At 44.6% G+C, this 16374-nt stretch overlaps 1 protein-coding gene across 1 annotated transcript in view; it reads left to right on the forward strand.

Annotated features, from left to right (window-relative positions):
- Nucleotides 1-16374, forward strand: part of LOC138268065 (5-hydroxytryptamine receptor 3A-like) — a 287520-nt gene that overhangs the window by 235201 nt on the left and 35945 nt on the right. The window lies entirely within an intron of this gene.

Genomic DNA, 16374 nt, shown 5'->3' on the forward strand with positions numbered 1-16374 from the left:
ATGTGGGTGTGTAAGTGAGTGTGTGTGAGTTGTTGTGTAGGTCTGTGAGTGGTATTGTGAGTTTGTGTGGGTGTGTGAGTGGCTGAATGGGTGTGTGAGTGGTTGTGTGTGTGTGTGTATGTATGTGTGTGTATGTGTGTGTGAGTGTGTGTGTGTGTGTGTGAATGGCTGTGTTGTTATGAGAGTGGGTGTGTGAGTAGTTTGTGGGTGTATGAGTGGGTGTTTGAGTGTTTGTATGGGTGTGTGAGTGGGTTTGTGGGTCTGTGAGTAGGGATATGAGTGGTTTTGTGGGTCTGTTAGTGTGTAAGTGGGTGTGTGATTGTGAGAATGGGTGTGTAAGTGCATGTGTGAGTGGCTGTGTGGGTCTGAGTGAGTGTGTGAGTGGCAGTATGGGTGTGTGAGTGGTTGTGTGAGTGGTTATGTGAGTGGCTGTGTGAGTGACTTTGTGGGTCTGTATGTACGTGTGAGTAGTTTTGTGGGTCTGTGAGTGAATGTATGTGTTTTTAATTGGTCTGGACCTACGGATATGCTGCAGAGCACACAGATGGTCATGCTAAGCGCCGCAGTGGATCCGCGGATCCTCACGCACTAAAAAAAACCTTTCAGACAATTTGTTGCCCTTGAGGGGTTCCTCAAAATCCCTCCATCAGTCACATGGGGTCAGGGTACCTCTACACTGACCCCTTCAATCATTTTTAAATATTATTTTCACCCCTGGGAACCAAGCCCCAATGCACAACATGGCAGCCACAACTTTCCTCTCAGGTTACGGCCAGCCATTCATGGCACTGCTGCTGGCTCTCAGACCCGTTATGGGTCCGCGTCCTTAGATAAACACAAATCTTTTTACTTAAATAACTCCAAAACTACTTAACAAATTCACACCAAATTACAAAAAGTGCCCTTTGTGACATAGTTCTAGCTTTCTGCCAAATTTGGTGTAAATCCGTTAGCAGTTCGGAGTGTAGTTGTGTGTAAAATCCCTATGGGAAATTGCATGGGGAAAACAATTTTTGGGACCCCACCTTTTTCTCGACCCCCCACTTGACAGATCACCCCAAAATCTTTCAGTCAGCAGCTGATGTGACTGGCAAACTAGTTTGAAAAATTTCATGAAGACTCGTCAAATGGCACCAGAGTAACTAGCATAACAAAAGACGTTCTTTGTATGGAAACTAGGTCCTAACTTTAGGCTCACAATTCAAGGCACAAGTAGTCAGAGAAATAACTCTAACTATAACCATAACTGCTGAATTTCTATGGTTTTGTACAATTGAAATGTGAGCCTAATTCAAACGTCACTATAACCTTTGTTTTTTCAAATGAATTTCTATGGTTTTGTAATCTATTTCCTATCTATAATGTTCCTGTAACCTTTGGTTATTTCATTACATTTCTACATCGTTTATAATGTTAAGTAATTTTAATTACTTTATATTAATCCAACCACTGCTGCGCATGGCCTTCAGCCATGTGCGGCAGGGGATGTCCTAGGGCTTAGGGCCAACCCCCTAATAGCACTAAACCCTGCACCATGCACAACCTTTGACTGTGTGCAGCAGGGGTTGACTGCAGTGCCTGGCCACAGGCCAGGCTCTGCAGCCTACCCCCTATAACCACCCAATCCCGTGCCACTCACAGCCGTCAGCAGTGTGCAGCAGGTTTTGGCCGCAGGGCCTGGCCTGGATCGAAGGGGCGGGCTTTTAGTAAGCTGTTCATTACCCTGGAGAAAGGCGAGAAGACCTTGCATACACTAATGTATACTGGGTGGGGTCAAACGGGTGGGGCTTCTAGGCCATTTTTGAATACAGGTAACTTTTCAAGGTGGAACAGCAGAGGAAGCACACTTGCTTTGCTTTGGCCATGAGCAAGGCATTAAGATGATTTATACTTTAAAGAATTAAGTGCTTCTTTGGTGGAGATGTGATCACATTCATGTGCATTATGAACGCGTGTCCAAAATCTGTGGGAAACATGCTCAGGGGGCCATTAGTAAGCTGTCCATCACCCTGGGAAAAGAGCAGGAAGCGTTGCATATCACTAATGTGTATGGTGTTAAGTTACTAGGCCATCATACATGCTCTTAGTATCATTACAAAACATATTGAGCTTGAAAGAGCAAAAATTCAAATCCCCCCATCGAGGATTACAGATACATTTTTAAAGTGGAATTTCAAAGAAAAGACACTTGCTTTGCTTTGGCTATGCCCAAGTCATTAGGATGATTTGTACTTTAAATAATTAAGTGCTTCTTTGTTTGGTGGAGATGTGATCACAATCCTGTGCATTAAGAACGTATCTCAAAAATTGGTGGGAAACACGCTTGGGGGACCTTTTAGCAAGCTGTCCATCATCCTGGGAAAAGGGTGGGAAATGTTGCATATCATGAATGTATATGGGGCAGGGTTTCTAGGCCATTTGACGTGCTCTGAGTATCAGTACAAAAGATATTGCGCTTCAAACTCCTTCATCGAGGATCATGGATCAATTTTCAATGTGGAAATGCAACGAAAAGATACGCTTTGCCTTGGTCATGTGCACAAAGTTAAGATGATCTGTACTTTACAGAAGTAAGTGCTTCTTTGGTTTGGTGGAGATGTGATCATATTACTGTGCATCAAGAACTCGTCTCGAAAATTGGCAGGAAACGTGCTCAGGGTGCCTTTTAGTAAGCTGTTGATCATGGTAGAAAAAGGCGGGAAGACCTTTTCTACACGTATGGGGAGCGCGGGGGGAGCATCAAGGCCCCCGTGTTCCCAGCTGGCTCCACGCCTCCTTCTAAATATGCAGCTCCCTACATGCAGGAACAATCTTTCATCTGTTTTGGGAAACAAATGAAAATTTGCTCTCAGCAAGCAGGAGCAGTTTGACAGCTCCCGCTCGCTGGAATCAGTCTTAAGGGCAAATTTAAGAAAAGTGGCACAGGATCCTATGCAGCGCCACTTTTCTTGCACCCCCTATAATCCCCCCTAATGCCACCATGTGTGCATTGTATTATAGATACGGCGCACCAGGGCAGTAGTTAGGGAATTAGAGTCCAAATGTCTGACGCTAGTTTGGCGCTTTGCAGGATTAGAATCAAAAATGTTGATGCTAATCCTGCAAAGCACATTGAGGCCCATTATAAATAATGGTGTGCCTCCTTTTAGTGCCTGCTCTGTGCAGGTGTTAAAAATGCCACAAAAATGGCAAAAAGAAATCTTTTAGATTTCTTTGCACCATTTTTTTGGCCCCCTAACGAGAGAACGCCCCCGTTGCATATATTATGCCTGCCGCAGGCATAATGTGGTGCAAGGGGTTACAAAGTGGCGCAATTCATGCATTCCGCCACTTTGTAAATATGGCGTGGCGATTATGGAAGCCTTACGCCAAATTAGCTGAAAAACAATCATACTAATGTGGCACTAGGCGTTCTTAAATCCGGGCCTTAGTGTTTGCTCTCTCTTGGCAGGAGCTGTCATAGCTCCCACCAAGTGAAAGCAAACAGCTATCTCCCAAGTGTGGGCACCTCAGTGGACAGCAGGAGCCGGTCCCCGAGATAGCAGTCCCCAGGACAATTAATAGCTCCAGCAGGGGGGCCAGATGGCCCCCTCCTTTAATTAGCACAGGCCAGCGTCGGGGAGGTGGTGGTCCCCGGGGCCACATATGGCCCAGGAAGGGGTCGCGCAACCCCCCCATTTTCTGATATTTGTACCTGGCTCCCGGGAGGTGGTGGTCTGCGTGGCTCCTGCACCTTGTTTGTTTAGCCCCTGGGTGGTGGTGGTCCCTGGGGCATAATAAAGCCCTAGAAGGGGGTGCACCCCCCACTCCTTTTTATTTAGAAAAGCACTGGGTAGTTGGTGGTCCCAGGGGCTCAATGAGCCCAAATGGAGGGTCTGCCAGCCACCCCTCCCATAATTGAATAAAGCCTCAGGGAGGTGGTGGTCCCTGGGGCTAAAAACAGCCTTAGGAGGGGGACCCTGTGTGCCCCACTCATTTTTTTAAATGTCCTCACACCCCTGGGACCTGGCACCCAAAGGGGCTACATCGAGAAGATGCACGGGAGACCGTGCTTGTTTTAGTTTTTTGGGGCTTTTTTCAACTTTCAGCGGATTCCTGCAAATTTTACCAACATTTAAACAAAAAATGCTTTTTTGCCCTGGCAGAGTCCCAGGGGGACCTCAGCACCAAGGCTAGAGGGTTAGGATAATCCTACCCTGCCCCCTTTTCTTTTTTTTTTTTTTACTTTTTTTTTGGACTCGGCTGAAGCTGTGTTCCAAAATGGCTGCCAACACATCCTGGTTGAAGTGTTGGCTCCAATCAAATCCCAGCATGAGATCTCTGGGAACCACAGAGCCTCCGCATCCCAAGCTATCTACATTTCATTTTCCTTTAATATCTCTAAAACTACTGAACAAATTACACCATATCACAAAAGGCCGACTTTCTGAACTAAAAGCTAGCTTTCTGTCAAATTTTTTGTAATTCTGTCTAGCAGTTTGGGCTGTAGTCATGCTCAAAAACCCTATAGATAACTGCATGGGGAAAATGTATTTTGGGCCCCCCATTTTTTTTGGCCCCCGCTTGACAGATCACCCCAAAACCTTCAATACAACAGCTGAACTGACTGTTGCTTTTTTTATGGAAACTAGGTCCTAACTATAACTACCTACTGGCGACCACTAGTCAGTCATATACTGCTTTCATGCTGTGCTTAACATGAAAGCAGCACCAGGATTGCTGGGGAGCCTGTGCTAGTGTCACAGCCAATGTTGGGACACCATCTGGAGGGAAGAGGAGCAAGGCAACAGGAGATGGAGGTAGGGTAAGTTAATTTATTATTTTTATTTTCCCCCTCCATCTCCGTCCCCTCTCCGTGCCCCTCCGCTTGCGATTTGCAGTGGCTGCTGCTGCTTATGGGCCACCTGGCCTTCCCCAGTTTTCCCTGTGGTGGGCTCCTTGGGTCCTGTGATATCTTGTGGAGGGGAGCCATGCATCCCCCATTCCCATGTACAATGTTTCCGGCCTCGGGGTGGGCTCCCCGGAGCCTCTGATGGTTCAGAGAGGGGGCCCGCGTGTCCTATTCCCATATACAATGTTTTTTGCCCAGGGGATTGGGCTCCCCAGGGCCACTGGTGGCCTGGGGAGGGGGGCACGTGTGTGCTCTCACCCCTTATATATTAATTTCAGCCCTTGAGTTGGGCTCCTTGGGTCCTGTAAAGCCCAGGGGAGGGGGCGGCACACCTCTCTGCAATTATTAAAACAAAGCAACCCCAGTAGCGTTTTGCTATTTTTTATGATTCTGTGGGAGTCCCATGGGATCGCAGCAATTTTTACAGATTTGTTTTCGTTTTTGGGCCCAGGAGTGTCTTTCAAGACTCCCGCGAATCCAACTGTTAAGACTTACAATTATTTTTTAACCTTAATTTCTCAAAAACTACTGAGCAGATTTACACTAAATCATGAAAAGCACAATCTGCAGGCCAAGATCTAGCTTCCTGCCTAATTTGGTGTAATTTTGTTCTGAAGTTCTTGCTGTAGCCCGCCTTAAAGAAGTCTATTGGAAATGCATGGTTATTTGCATTTTGGCAGCCCCCCTTTTTTTCTTGGCCTCCGTTTGACAGATCATCCATGCACAAGCTATTCAAAAAGTATCACCTTTCTTGAAAGTTTCATGGAGGTTCATCAAACGGTGCCAAAGTTATTAGCAGCACATAAAACGTGTTTGCTATGACAGCTGACCTAACTATAATTACCCAGTGGCGACCACCACCAGGTCCTATATATATATATATATATATATATATATATATATATATATATATATATATATACACACAATCACACACCCTCTGTAATCTCACAGGACCCCAGCCTTGTCAACAGCGGGTGGGAGAACCCAAACAATATGCCAAACACACTCCAAAAAAATGAAAGCGCACACTCAAATTGAAATTGATTTTTTCCACCCAATTTGTCAACTACTCGCCTTGTTCACAGGTAAGTGCCTCCTCTACCAACCTTAAAAAAGCTTTACTTTGCTTGTGAAATGCTAAACATGAACAATATATGTGTGTGTGTTTGCACATATATTTACACATACACATATATAGATATATATATACACACACATACATAAACATATATGTGTGTGTGTATGTCTGTGTTTATTTATTTATATTACTTAAGACAAGGTTGAGGAAGCATTTTAACAAGAAATGCTGTTTACAGCAACAAAATACAGTACACAAGACCTTCAGCAATTCTGGTGGTAACAGATAGATGTTAGTGTGAAAAATAAATGTTAGATATTGGTTGAGAGGCAATAAGGGCTAGAAAAATCCAGTTGAGAGGCTGAACTGCTTGCTCCATACAAATATTTACATTGTAAGGTGGTCGAAGGCTACAACAGAGTGAGAGTCAGTTGGTGAGGATTATTTGTGCTTTCTTTGAGGCATATGCAGATGAGACTTGAGTTTAGGTTTGACGGCAGGAAGAGACAGGGTACAGCAGAGGACTATTGGAAGTAGACTCCAGTGGTAGAGGCCGAGGAGAATGAAAAGGCTAAATTTTAAAACTGCACTTGGAGGCTTTGGGCAACAAAAAGACATGACTTGTATGACGGACGGTGCAGGATGATAAGCATTTGAGATTTGTGGTTTAAGCATATGATCAGTAATTAAAGGTCAGAATTGCCAGTTTGTAACTTGCCTCGTTTCTTGCTGGTACCTAGTCAATTTGAATGACAATCGTTGGAAGTAAGAATGCGCTTAGGAAAGTTTAGGACTTTTTCCAAAAGTGTGGAGAAGTGCTGATGTAGGCCAACTAGAAGGTGTTGCAGTTTGTTCAGGAGAAGCACAGAGAGAAGGGTTTTGACATTAGGAAAGGGGATGTCATGGCAAATTATATCAAGATCTGCAGTATCTGGCAGTTGTGTCAATGCAAGTGATGGCTGATTCAAGGGTCCTGGTTGCGTTGAAAGAAACTCCAAGGTCTTTGGCTGAGAAATTGGAGTGAGTGTATTGGAGGTACATAGTAAACAAATTACCAGATTGGGGGGGTTCTGATTTACCAGTTTAGATGATTTCTGTTTAATAAGAGTTAAGCATAAATGGATGGTCATCCAATGACGGATGGCTGTGTTTTAGTCAGTCAATGGATTGGAGATTGCCAGTAAAATTTAGGAGGGAGATGAAAAGAAGCATTGACATATGGATGGTAAGAGAATCTAAAAGGGAGTCGCGTAAAGAGACAAATGTAAATTATCTATAGCAGAGCCTTATTCATTAGCTGGTAGAGGATTTGACCATGATGATGATGAACACCAGAAGACAATAAAGGATCGATCTTACAGATAGGAGGGAAACCTCAATTATCAATCAGGAGGGTTGCAAGGCTGATAGTGCTGAAAGCAGCTGAAAAATGGAGTCATAGAAGTATAGATGACAGTTTGGTATGGTGCAATAATGTGAGGCAATTAGGAATATGATAACATGTAGTTTCTGTGCACTTTGAAATTCTAAAGTTGAACAGAAAGGGATTATTTACATTATGAGAAGCAAGGTAGTTAAAGGCTAGGGGACCCATTACGAGTCTAGCGTTCACTAGACTGCCAGACTCCAATGCGGACCAATGTGGAGGTCCGAGCGCCATAATACAACCACGGCGTTCATGCTGCAGTCGGAGCTCCAGCATCGCCTGGTGGTTGCTGCGGTCCTAATCCGTCAGGCAGCGCTGCCCTTTGGATTGCAACCTCGTTCTCTGCCAGCGATTTAATGGCGGTTGCACCGACATGAAAAGGCTGGCAGAGAACAGGTGCAGGGGGCTCCAGGAGGGTCCTTGCACTGCTCATACACTTGGAATGGGCAGTGCAGGAGTCCTCCTGGCCAGCACCATCGTAATGTTCACTTTCTGCTTTGCAGACAGTGAACATTGCGAGGGTGCTGGTGCACCCTGTATCCTACAGCATTGCCGCCGGCTCGGCTCAGAGACAGTGCTGTAGGGTGTATCCCATTATGCCAGCTGGCGGAAACTCAGGTTTTCTGCCCACTGACCTAGTGGGAAACTCTTAAAGGGCCCGGCAAGGAGGTAGCCACTATGGTGGCAACCTCCTCGTCGGAAGTTCGGAAGATGGCCTAAACTGTTCGCCAAACTCATAATGATGCCCTAGGTGTATGAAGGTTTTTAAGAGGTAGGAGACTTGTGACACTAGCTAATAGTTTGTAGTGTTGGTTGGGTCAGTGGTTGGTTTCTTGAGCAGTGATAAGACATTAGCTCTCTCAAAGCACTTAGGAAGAGGGATGATTCAATGGTAAAAGATTGATGCCAGAAAGGGTAGGATTCATGATGAAAAGATTAGTGGTTTGATGCCCTTGGTGCTGAAAGGGTCAGGGGTCAAGTGGCATTGCTCGTTTTCATTTTAGGAGTGTTTAGCTGCTGAGGTCAAGAAGATTATAATCAGAGGCAAATTTACCACGAACTTGTGTTGTCGTAAATTCTAATCTTGGATTTACTAAACCACACAAAGTTGCTTTGTGTGGTTTAGTAAATATATAAGTAACACCACTAAGCTCATAATGCTGCCTTTTCATTACTTTACGTCGAGTAGGCATTACATGGGTGGAGAATGGGCGTTAACATGCATCCAGCCATGTATTTTGATGCAAACCCAGATTTATAAGGACTTGTAATCCTGGGCTTGCGCCAAAATGGTGTGCTTACTCGCCAGAGGTGTAACAAGGAGAAATGTCTTTATTCCTTCTGATTAATTCCTCTTTCCAAATTCTGGAGCACACATAAAATGAGAAATATGCCTCTAAGTATTGTTTTGTGAAGGAAGGTGTCATTTTCTGCACAAAACAATCCTACCTATAATGCAGACACCCTTGCACTATTGTGCAAGGGTGCCTGCATTAGCGATAAGCAGCACACAGTGTGCCAGCACAAGGAGAGCAAGCAAGCTCCAAATCTTTTTAAACCTGAAGTATTTCTGCCCTCTCCCATTTACATAACTCAGAATAGCAAATTGCCTTGCTGTGTTGTGTTGAGTGAAACAATAGTAAATATGCTCCTTTGGTTTGAAGCATTGATAGGAGTAGGAGGTGTAGAATTATGACTAAGGAGAAGAGGCTCATAAGAGTGAGCTAAGGGGGAGTTCTGATCTTTGGATAGTAGAGGTGCGATAGGCCTAGCGGCATGAGTAATTGCGAGTCAAGATGGGGAGAGGCAGTTGATTGTGTAGGCATGTCACAGTGAAATGAATAGTCAGTAAGGAGGTCACAAAACATTAGAAGTCCATAGATTTAGCAGTGTTTATATCGAAGATAAGCTGGTTCAGTGCAGTTTTGTAGTCTTTGAGGTGTTTGTGGTTTTTAATTTGTGCTATTGGGCTAAGAATGCTAATTTTTAGTGTACAAGAAAGAGGGAGAAATCCAATATTGAGAAGCTGAGGTGCTGGAGTGATGCTGGAAGAGAGCAGTAGTTGTTAAACACTGTCCCTAAGGTGTAATTGAAGTTGTTGTCTTAAGCAACTGTAGTAGATGGTTGACGGTGTTGCGTATTTAGTGAAGGAATAGTGGTAGAATTCTTCTAGTGAATGTTCTTTTGGATATGGGTTGTAATAAGGAGGGTTTTGGGGAAGTGAAAATTTTGATTTATTTGTGTCAAATGACATGGATTAATGTGGACCAACAGGCCATCAAATTGGTTCTTGATAACCTGACAGTGTTGGAAATAAGAATAAGGTTGCGTGGCTTGCCATGCGTGTGCATATGCAGAGAGTGTTCAAAATAAAATTGAGTAAAGATTGTCAATTGAGTTAGGTTGTCAAGATCACGACTGAGATCACCTAGCCAGATGATAAGGGTTTTGGTCATAAGTTGTCCAAGATGGAGTCAAGATCATCTAAGAATAAATGGATGATGTCAGGAGAGCAGTATTTATTCACAAAGTGGGCATTAAAAGGGCTAGCAGCTGTGATAGATTGGTATTCCTCAATAGTTGATGAGTGTTTTATTTTGATTGGTAGAGCAGGTACTCCTCCAAACTACCTATGTTAAATTTTCCTGATCCAAGCAAGATTTGTCAAAAGATCTAGCATCAAGTATGTGAACTTCGCCTTCATTTCTCTACATTTATCCCAGAATAAATAATCATATTTTTCTCTATGAAAATAACATTGGTTCAGAAATGTTTATGTTGATTTCTATATAACATTGATCCATATGCGTGATCCATAGGGACTGAGGGCCTGATTATGAATTTGGCAGTCAGACCACCAGACCGTCATGTTGGCAGTCCTGAAAAGACCGCCATGTTGGAGGATTTTACACCGACCTATTACGAGTTACACAGGCAGGACCTCCGAGCGCCAAGCAAAAATGCCAGACTTCCAGTGGCATGGCGTTCTGGAAATAGGTGGTCTGACCTCCAGCGCCGACAGCACTGCAGCCAACCACCGAATATATTACATACACACAGTCGTCCTGGTAGACCCTTCATGATGGTCAGCAAGTGGTGGACCAAACCACGGTGGTTTGCAGTCAGCAAAGTAGTAGACAACTGTATATTGAATGAATTTAAAAACAACACAGCTGACACACATTGCCACAGAAGGACACTCAATCAATCAATCAGGATATTTATAGAGTGCAGCTAATCACCATTCCAGTCTCAATTCTCTGGGGGGACTGTAGCTCAGTCAAAGCACTGGATGGCTGGATCAGTCTAAGAGCCAGGTCTTACACTATAAAACACCCGCCTTCACACATCACAATCCTTTGTATTTACATTGCAAAACACAGAAGCCAGAGTGCTTTTGGTCCACAGAGGACATATATTAAGCACCCCTTTTTTCACCATCCCATTTAAGACCCTGCAAACACGTTTGTCCATTCACACCCATTTGCACTTCCCCTGTTAAGTAAGTCACTGTCACCCATCTTTTTTTCTTTTCCACCATGTTATTATGTAAAAATCTCCATTTTTCAGAAGATGACTTAAGAAATCATAAGAGTAGAGCCACAATTTGTTGGAGCACAAGTCCAGCATACTCCTCTCAGTAGGGAAATCAAAATGTGGGACAGGATTGTCAACAGAGTGAATACTTTAGGCACCACCCTGCGCACAAAGGAGGACTTCAGGAAGATGTGGAATGACCACAGGAGCAAGGTCCCTTCCCTGGTCTCCAGGCACAAGCTGCAGGCCAAGAAGACTGGTGGTGGCCTTCCCAGTGCCCCATTACATCTCTTTCCCTGAGAGAAGAAGGTCTTGGCCATCCTGCATCCTGAGGGCTTGACAGGAATACCAGGGGGAGTGGAGTCTGGTAAGTTGCAACCCAAACAGTGTCACCAAAATGCAATGTTATGCATGTTCACAGCTCAGCTTTTACCACTGTCTTGTTTATGTACCCTACCAACATTCAATGCCCAGAATATCTGAGTGTAAACACTGTCAATGTGTATTGTTGGACCTAACAGCACTGCTACTAAGGTCCACTACATGCCATTAGTCCAAATGGGGCCTGTATGTCTTTCAAAATACATTAATAACACCAGGACGCGTGGCATGTCTCAACAGATATATGCATGGCCTAACCTAAATGCAGTCTGCATATAGATATGTAATACCCAAAATTTGTATAGTGTCTGTAGTAAAGAGAGTTACCTGACTGCAACTCTGAGGAGGCATTGTATCTCTAGCTCCAAACATCAAACAAGTGTTAACTTGTCCAAATGTACAAATGACTTACCTTTGGTAACAATATATCTGGTAGAGACATATTCTAGTTGCAGATTCCTTACCTTAGAATTTCACCCAGGTGTCAGACTGGATCTGGAGATTTTTCTATAAGTATTACCCCTGTGCGCCGTTAGGTGGCATTGGTCGACTCCGCGGGTGTCATTGGCTTTGTGGTCACTGCGATTACATCGCAGTCGTATATAGGCACCACCCCATTGCGCTGATGTCAGTTTCTTTACACTACTTTCTACACCAGTAGCGCGGAGCCATGAAGAACACTGAGAATAGTGCATCAAACCTAGGGCCCTTAAAGCTTAAGAGAAGTTCCTGTCCCTAGAAATCAGTTCACAGTGCGGGGAGGTTGGGCGGGTCAGTAAATAATCTGCAACTAGAATATGTCTCTACCTGATATATCATTACTGAAGGTAAGTAACTTGTACATCTGATAGAGACGTCTATTTGCAGATTTCTTACCTTAGAATAGATTCCTGAGTAATACCATCCCCGGTGGTGGGCTGCGAACTAAGATCACATCAAAAAGTCCTGCAGGATCGAACACCAAAGTAGCCATCTCTGCGGAACCGACTGTCCAGGAAGTAATGCTTGGTGAACATATGTAAAGATGCCCACAGTGCCGCCTGGCAGATATCCACGACTGGAACTCCCTGTGCTAATGCTGTGGTAGCAGCAAAACCATCAGGGAGTTGCTTTTTCACCAAAGAATAGCACATCTTGATGCAGATGACTACCCATCGTGAGATGGTCCTCTTCTGCACCACCTTCCATTTCTTCGCACCCACATAACCCACAAAGATTTGATCGTCCAGTGGCTAGAAGTTGAAGTAGATGTTGCAGAGGAGTCCTGCTGGAATCTTGCATGCCAAATCTGAGGACCCACCCAAGATAGAGACCCTAAATAGCCATAAAAGGGAGATTGGTCACGTAGCCAGGTGACCATCTATCAGGAGGAGGCTCTGACATCACCTGCATGACCTGGCCAGAGGTCCCTGCCAACCTCGGATTCAAGATGGAAGAACCTAGGGGCCCTCTGGAGGAGCTCTGGGCACCACCCTTGGGGTGGTGATGGACAGGGGAGTGGTAACTCCCCTTTCCATTGTCCAGTTTCCTGCCAGAGTAGGGACTGGAGGTTCCTGAACCAGTGTAAACTGGTTTATGCACAGAGGGCATCAAATGTGCCCTTCAAAGCATACCAGTGGCGTTACCCCCTCTTCCAAAGGAAATCCTTTGTTCTGCTTTCTGGGCTTGAGCTGTTGAAGCAGCAGAAGGGCAGAAACCTGTCTGAGGGGTGGCAACAGCTTGGGCTGCCCACACAACCCTAGAAGGCTGGTAGGAACAATGCTGAGTGTTCTCTAAAAAGCCCCAGAGTGAATGGAATCATACTTCCAATACTGGAAACAGTATTGCAGTATGGTTCCAACATGTTTGATACCAAACATGCCCAGGTTCGGAATTATTATTATGTAGCTGGACATAGGTAGTGACCTATGTCCAGAACACACATAAAATGGCATCCCTGCACTCACAAAGTCCAGAAAAATGGTACTAGAGTACATGGGGTACCTCTGCTAGTACAAGAGTGCCCTCACACACAGGTATTTGCACCCTACCCTCTGGGCTAGGAGGGCCTGCCAAAGGGGTGACTTACAGTGACCTGGTGCGGTGACCTGTGGTGAAAAAGGGTGCATCCACCCTTTCAAGCAGACTGTAATTGCAGGCCTACAGAACCCTTTGCATGAGCTTCCTATGGGTAGCATAATTCATTCTGCAGCCCATGGGGACCCCCTGGTACCCCAATGCCCTGGTACCATATACTAGGGTCTTACATGTGGGCACCAGTATGCCAAATGTGGGGTGAGAATGGTACAAGTTACCAAGTTAGGAGAGAGGAAGTTCAGTTCCCAGTGAACACAGTCAAACACACTGATAACAGGCAGATAATGGGGGTAACCATGCCAAGAAAGAGGGTACTTTTCTACACCAGCACAGTCTGCACTTGTCCAAAGACCCCTCTTTCTCAACTCCGAAATGAAGTATACTCACCTGAGGGTCATAACATTTGTACAGTGTGTGTAGTACAGGGATTTTCCTGACTGTAACTCGCAGGATGTACTGTTTCTGTAACCCCAAACACAAGCACAGTGACTACTTGTCCAAAGACCCCTGTTTGTCATCTCCCAAATGAAGTGTACTAACCTTGGGGGATAATATTGGTATAGTGTGTGTAGTAGAGAGAGTGACATGATTACAGCTCTCTGCAGGCTTTGGGTCTGTAACCTGTGTCCTGAACACAGTGTCTACCATCTTGTGTTCCCCAGTCCTGGATCCTGAGTTGCAGAACAACACTTCCAACAATGAGGGTCCATGTAACAAGCTGAAGAGGGTACCCTGTGGCAATGGCACAGGCCTGTGGGGGTAGGGTGCATGGGAGGTATGCTATGGGCCAACTGATTGAGACCACTAAAGATGATCTTGGCCAGAACACCATCAGCCACATCTTGGGGGTCTACCAGGAGTCCCAAGGTGTGATGGGCCAGGTCTTGACCGAAATCCGGGAAATCAAGCATCTACAGAGGGACATGACAGAGACATGCAGGAACCCATGGTCCACAATACCAACATGGCCCCCATAACAGGGGTGCTGAGGGACATTCACACCACCCTGAGAAGGGCTTTTCAACAACAGTCTTCCCCTTTCTTTGACCCATCAACACGAGGCACATCAACATGAGTGCCAACCACTGGAGTCCCTGCCAGAGGAGGAACCAGCCTCGGAATCCTCTGCCTTTGTAGCAGCAAATTCCCCCACCCCCCAACACACAAATGGGGACGTCCAGAAAAGAATCTAGGAGGTGCGGATGGCAAACACTCACCACTACCAGCAAGTGAGCTGTTTCTAAAGAACCTCCATTGTGTGCCACACATTCACTTTGTTGACTGATCCTCAACCACTGTTTTACTTTCCTTATCTTATGACTGAGCTGACAAAACTTCTCTGGAATGCACTTCTTAGTTTAAAGAAGACATTTATTATTATTACTTCACCACGAGGTTCCTGAGAGACGAGATTAGTAGTTTGGAAGCACACGTTTAAAAGAAGTCACAGCAATTAAAGCAAAATATATCAAAGTACTTCTTAATTGCAATGTACACAGCAAATACATGTGATTGTATTATAGCATAACTTCAAAGCAAAGAATAAAAGTCAAAATTCATCACCGTAGGGCCTATCACTGCTCGTCATCTTTGTCATGTCTGCAAGTTGATGACTCCTGTTCAACTGCGAGAAAGAGATTTTCCACCCAAAAGGGAGGTCAGGCAGCTGACGTCCACTCCTGACTGAAGTCCTGGAAAATGTCCCCTTGCTGCTGCCCAGGGACACCGTCTTATAATGAAAAAGCCTGCTAACAGGCCCCTTAGTCAAAACATGCTGGCTACTGTACATCAGAGTGGGAACAGAACAAGAGTTGGAGAGTGGCCAAGTCTCCAAACCTCGCTTGTTCCCAGGGCTGAGTTGAGAGGAAAACACAAAATATACACTCTCTTATCACGCTAGGGTTCGGTGTGAACACAATACGAAAAACACAGCTTGGTCTACCATGTGGAAAAACACAGTTCATCTGCAATGTCTAAACTGCAATGTCTAACTCCATGATAAAGCCAATAGGCAGCTAACCTAAATACAGAATTTAATGTCTAATGCCATGTTAAGGCCAACAGGCAGCTAAACTGAATACAACATGTAATGTGCTACTGGTGAACATTGAACAACTAATATGTGCAGTGGTGAAACACAAAGTCATTGGTCAAACACAATTAATGGCATAACAACCACTTACAGTTTCAATGGTAGGAGTACTCTGGACTACCAATGGTGTGGGATTTACTTCACCATGACTGACACCTTCACTTTACATATTTGTTTGTTTCTGTCCAAATTGTATTTTCTCTATAGGCATTGTTGTAAATACACCCATCACAAACTCATTGTCTGCTTGCTCAGTTTTCATATTTAGCTATGTAGAGATGTAATGCCATGTGAACCATACAATGAAGTTGCAAGCTACTTGAGCAAGAAGGGATATGTTACATGTACACAGTGTCCAGCTCAGGATTACAACCATTTCACACCAACACATTTGTGCAAGTGTCTGGTCAAACCAAAACTTTTATTACAGTGTTCAGCACACAGACTGCCAATATGTCTGGACTTTTAGAAACAAGAATGAGTGACTCATACTGAGTAAATGAACATATTTCAAGGTACAGACCCCAAGACCATAGAAGGAAGGGATTTGTGAGATATTGTCCTGTAGAATAGACAAACATTAAAGTGGTTGATGTCAGCAGCTTGAGTCGAATCACAAACCACACCAACATAATCCAACATCTTGTAATCCAAGGTACAGACACATGGCAGTACAACAGTCCCTGAACACAGTGACATCATAATTCAATTCCCATGCATCTGGTGGTATGACACAGACTTATGTCAGTGTTGTGACACAGGCACTGTGGCCTGCAATGATGAAACACATCTACAGCTAGATACAGATCATACATAAAGATAGTTTAGCCAATGTGAAGTAAAATTACTTGGTAAAAAGTGAGCACTACATATTTTCGCACCACATGATG

Source organism: Pleurodeles waltl, chromosome 12 (genome assembly GCF_031143425.1).
Source record: "Pleurodeles waltl isolate 20211129_DDA chromosome 12, aPleWal1.hap1.20221129, whole genome shotgun sequence".
Classification (NCBI taxonomy): Eukaryota; Metazoa; Chordata; class Amphibia; order Caudata; family Salamandridae; genus Pleurodeles; species Pleurodeles waltl.